The sequence below is a fragment of the Hipposideros armiger genome, unplaced genomic scaffold (assembly GCF_001890085.2).
Source record: "Hipposideros armiger isolate ML-2016 unplaced genomic scaffold, ASM189008v1 scaffold_421, whole genome shotgun sequence".
In the NCBI taxonomy this organism is placed as follows: domain Eukaryota; kingdom Metazoa; phylum Chordata; class Mammalia; order Chiroptera; family Hipposideridae; genus Hipposideros; species Hipposideros armiger.
In genome coordinates this window covers 1,371,676-1,377,040 of record NW_017731771.1, presented here as the reverse complement: position 1 = coordinate 1,377,040, position 5,365 = coordinate 1,371,676, and the positions used below count along the sequence as shown (strand labels likewise).

General features: G+C 41.5%; 1 protein-coding gene across 1 annotated transcript in view; it reads left to right on the top strand.

Moving 5' to 3' along the window:
* LOC109394384 (cyclin-Y-like protein 1) overlaps positions 1 to 5,365 on the top strand; it is a 43,171-nt gene extending 37,806 nt beyond the window's left edge. Inside the window, exon 6 of the mRNA XM_019664399.1 lies at positions 4,315 to 5,365. The gene's annotated coding sequence lies outside the window, so the exon portion shown is untranslated. The remainder of the gene's footprint in view (positions 1 to 4,314) is intronic.

The window sequence follows — 5,365 nt, the reverse complement described above, 5'->3', positions numbered from 1 at the left end:
TTCCTTCCTTGTACTCCCTCTGGGCTTGTTTTGCTGTTCTTTCTCCAGTTCCTTTAGGTGTAAAGATAGTCTGTTGATATGCGATTGTTCTTCTTTCTTTAGATAGGCCAGCAGCAATATAGTCTTAATTCACTTTACATTATGGGCATCATCCATAATTTGGCTGATGGACATTGATTAATTCCTGTTGATTGGCAAAGCTGTGGCTCAGACCAGTCTCTCGCCTGCTCAGTTTTTACAATTTAAAACGTGGTGGATTGATGGTGCAGAGACCCAGAGCAGACATAACCAGATTCATAATATTGCTATTACTAAGGATCAGTCACTAGGAAGAGGTAATTGGGAAGGTACACACCAGCAGGTAGGCATGAATGATCAGGCTGTGGCACAGCTAAGAAGGATTTGTTTAAATGTATGGGAGAAGATAGAAACAGAAAGAAAAACTCCCAGTTCTTTCACATAATTTTACGAGGTCCTAGAGAGCCTTACACTGAGTTTGTGGCTCATCTGCATGATACTATAAAAAAGTAGGTTGCTAATTCACAAACTGCTCAGGTAATTCAACAAATTCTTGCTTATGATAATGCTAATGATGATTACAAAAGGGCTATTAAACATATGAAAGAAAAAACTGATCTTACTGGTTATATTCGTTTGTGTCAGGGAGTTGGAACAGAGCAGTATAAAGCCAATATGTTAGCTCAAGCCATGGCTTGAGTTAAGATTGGTCAGAAGAGGTTTTCTGGCAACTGTTACAATTTTGGAGGAACTGGTCATACTAGAAAAGAAAGCAGAAACAAAGATAGAAATGGCTCACATGTGCCTAATACTTTTGCTCTTGTGGGACCTAGACAACCTGGGTTATGTTCCAGATGTCAAAAAGGAAATCATTGGGCCTCTGAATGCGGATCGGCTTTTCATAAGGATAGCACTCAGCTTCAGGAAAATGGGAGGAGGGACCAGCCCCAGCCCCCAACAACAACCAGAGCATATACGATCTAGGCAGTGCCTCAAAATTATCAGGCTGTGCCTCCTCCCCAAAATTTTCAGTACAGCAATTAAGCCCCACCACAGAAGGAAGTGGCACAGTAGATATCTGCTCAGCACAAGACATTCTATTACTTCCTGGCGAATTTCCATTACGTGTGCCAACAGGAATTTTTGGACTGATTCCCCCAAATACTGTTTTACTTCTCCTCGGTTGCTCTAGCCCTATGGTTCTCAACCTGTGGGTCGCAACCCCTTTGGGGGTCAAACGACCCTTTCACAGGGGTCGCCTAAGACCATTAGAAAACAAAAAGATATTTACATTATGATTCATAACAGTAGCAAAATTACAGTTATAGAGTAGCAACGAAAATAATTTTATGGGTGGGGGTCACCACAACATGAGGAACTGTATTAAAGGGTTGAAGCATTAGGAAGGTTGAGTACTGCTGCTCTAGCCTAACATCAAAAGGAATCACGGTTCACACTGGTATTATTGATTCTGATTCTGATTATGAAGGAGAGATTCAAATTATAATGTCCTCATCTGTTCCCTGGTCAGCAAAAAGGGGAGAACGGGTTGTACAATTACTCCTGCTCCCATATACTCTCCCAGGAAAGAAGGAAACACAAAAAAGAGGAACAAGAGGATTTGGAAGTACTGAACAGGCAGGCATTTTTCTAGCAGAAAAAATCTCAGGAACAGGAGCTGATGTTTCTACAATTAGTTCTCAAGAATGGCCAAAAAATTGGAAAGTACAGGAACCAAATATTAACATAGTGGGGGTCAGCTGAGCTTCAGGCTTGCGCCAAAGTGTCTGTATTCTTCCTTGCCTTGGTCCTGAAGGTCAAAAGGATTTTTGCAACCCTATGTTGCTGACATTCCAGTTAATCTATGGGGAAGAGATTTACTTACACAATGGGAGGCAGAGATTTGGATCCCCCCAGGGCAATATAGTCCTCAAAGTCAAAAGATGATGAGACAGACAAGATATCAGTCAGGGAGAAGATTAGGAAAATCTAATCAAGGAATTACTCAACCTATCCAGCCTTCATCTCAACAAGGACTAGGTTTTAGGTCCGAAAATCAAGAGGTTTTTTTATAGGGTCACTGTTGCAGAGCTAAAAGCTCCCATACTTCTTAAATGGACTAACAACAAGCCTCTATGGATCTACAAGAATGTTTTTATACGATCCCTTTGCATCCTCAAGATTGTCCTCGATTTGCATTTTCTATACCCTCAGCTAATAATAAAGAACAATGAGGAGATATCAATGAAAAGTTCTACCTCAGGGAATGCTTAATAACCCAACCATATGTCAGCTTTTTGTAGTCAGAGCTGTTCTCCCTGTAAGAACTGAATTTCCAGATTGTTATATCATTCATTACATGGATGATATTCTCTGTGCTGTGACTTCCACAGAAAATTTAGCAGCATGCTTTGAGTCACTTAAAAAACAACTCGACTCAGCAGGACTTTGTATCGCGCCAGATAAAATTCAAACCACAACGCCAGTACAATATTTAGGGTCTATTGTGGATAGACAGACTATTCAACCTCAGAAAGTTCAAATAAGAAGAGATAAAATCTCCACCTGAAATGATCTAGAAAAGCTTTTAGGAGACATTAATTGGCTACACCCTACTTTGGGCATTCCCATATACGCCCTCAGTAATGTGTTCAGTCTTTTACAAGGACCGCCTCAACTAGATAGTCCTGGCAATCTAACCACTCAGGCTAATCAGGAATTAGAATTAGTAGAACATTCAAGAAGTTCAAATTCAGTGTATAGATCCTCAACCTTTACAAATTTTAAGTTTTCCTACTCCGCACTCACCTACCGTGGTAATTGTTCAGCAAAATGACCTGGTAGAGTGGCTTTTCTTGCCTAACAACTCTGTTAAGTCACTCCTGAGTTATGTGGAATTAATTTCGGAACTCATATTGTGTGCTTGCACCAAAGTTCGCCACTTAAATGGACAGGAACCTAATAAAATAGTAGTGCCTTTTAAGAAACAACAAATTACTCATTTGAATGTTTATTCTGAATCTTGGCAAAATGCTATCAGTAATTTTTATGGCTCTATTGATAATCATTACCCTAAAAATAAATTATTTCAGTTTCTTCAAAAGACAAATTGGATTCTACCTAAAAAACTCCAACAGGAGCTTATTCCTCAAGGTGTCACAGTTTTTACTGATGGCTCTAGCAATGGTAAAGCAGCAGTTGTTAGTAAAAAACGCCAACAACTTATCTGCACTAACTTCACTTCAGCACAAAAGGCTGAATTGGTGGCCGTCTTAACTGCTTTAAAGAATTTTTCTGGTCCTTTAAATATTGTTTCTGATTCTGCTTGTGTTGTCCATACTGTTCAAAACATTGTGACAGTGTCCTTTTCTCATAATCCGAATCTATCTCTACAGATTTTGTTTATACAACTTCAACAGGTTGTAAGAAACCGCCAACATCCATTTTTTATTACGCACATTCATGCGCATATTTCATTACCTGGTCCTATGACCCATGGCAATGCTTTTGCTGATTCCTTGGTAGGAAGCATTCATGTTGCTGAGGCAACACAGTTTCATTCTTTAACTCATATCAATGCTGGCGGTCTTCGAACTTGATTTCCCACTACTTATAAACAAGTTCAATGGATTCTCCAAACTTATCCTACTTGCCAAATTGTTATAGCCCCACAGGAGTACCCTGAAGGGGCCAATCCTAGGGATTTAGTCCCCAGTGCTATCTGGCAAATGGATGTGACTCATGTCCCGACCTTTGGACGTTTATCATTTGTGCACATCTCTGTTGATACTGCCTCGGGCTTTCTTGTACCAATTGCCAAAACAGGAGAAACCGCACACACTTCTGCCACCATCTGCTTGTCTGTTTTTCAATCACGGGACTCCCTCAAGTGATTAAAACAGAACAATGGTCCTGCTTATACTAGCACAAAGTTTGCTAACTTCTGTAAACTGTGGAAAATTAATCATAAAACAGGAATTCCTTACAACCCACAAGGCCAAGCCTTTGTTGAACATGCTAATGCCACTTTGAAAAAACAACTTCAAAAACAAAAAGGGGGAGACAGTAAGGACCTCCCGCAAGTACAATTGGCAGAAACTATGTTTACTCTGAATTTTTTTAATTTCTCTGGTAATGAACCACACCTTGGACATACTGCCGCAGAAAGGCATACTAATTCTCAAAGCCCGAAACCTTTGGAGAATGTTCCAATCTGGTAGAAAGATATTCAAACTAATCAATGGTATCTAGGAACCTTACTAACATGGGGACGAGGTTTTGCTTGTATTTCTCCAGGCCCAGAAGAACGTTCTATGTGGGTACCTGGTCGGTGTGTCAAACCTCACCATGAATAACAGCTCACCGAAAATCGACCTGACCGGCAGCCAAAAGAAGAGAAACAACCAGCGGAGAAGATAGATGGCTGAGACCATTTGTGGGATCAGATGTCTACACCAAACTCCAGCTCCTCCCTGGAGAGGAAACATTCTCCATGGCTGCGGAAGGACTCTCTGCTTTAAATCCCATTAATTGGATAAAGACTTTGGTTGAAAGGTTTGCGGGTGCAATGGCAATTCTGTTTATTATTCTCTGTTTGTTTTGTTTAGTCCTCAAATGTGGACAAAAAACCCTCTGAAGGGCATTGAATGAAAAATCCACTAAGTCTGTGTTTCTCATACTGCAAAAAACAGAAAGGGGGAGATGTTACCATGCAACTGTCCAGCCGTTTGTCTCTCCGCGCTTACCCCTAAACTGACCCTTTGCAGGACACTGCTCATAACCTTGCGTCTCCCTGTTTGGCCCCAAAAGATGGCTGGTTAGCCAATGATGGGTAAGATTCCTCGAGGCAGGAACAACCTAAGACAGGCACAGTCGTGTGGGAGCCATCAGGAGAAATCTCGGGGCTGATGGAAGTGGGTAAAAGTCCTCACCTGCCCCCAAAGAGACTGGAGGTCTACCTCTGTAGCTACATTCCTTCCCGCAACCTGCTTGGGAAGTGACCTGATGATGTGATAGTACCTGTCCTCAGCATAATAATCTTATTTCCCTGGGTTGTATGCGTATTGGTATATGAAGGCAGAGCATTTGTCTGATCTCCGTGGGCGGACTTTCGGTAATAGCAGCTTGCAGGCATGGGTAATCTGGCATGAGCAAGTTCTCAGGAATGAGACTCACAGACTGTGGAGACAACAGTGCTACTTCCGGGTATGTGGAGAAATAAAAGCTGTGTGTTGGCCAGATTCGGGGCTTTCAGTCCTGTGAAGCTGGAGACCTTTGGCCACAGTCTCATTTAACTCTTGGCTGCTGTTTCTTTTTTCTCTTCTCTTCTCTTCTCTTCTTCTCTTCT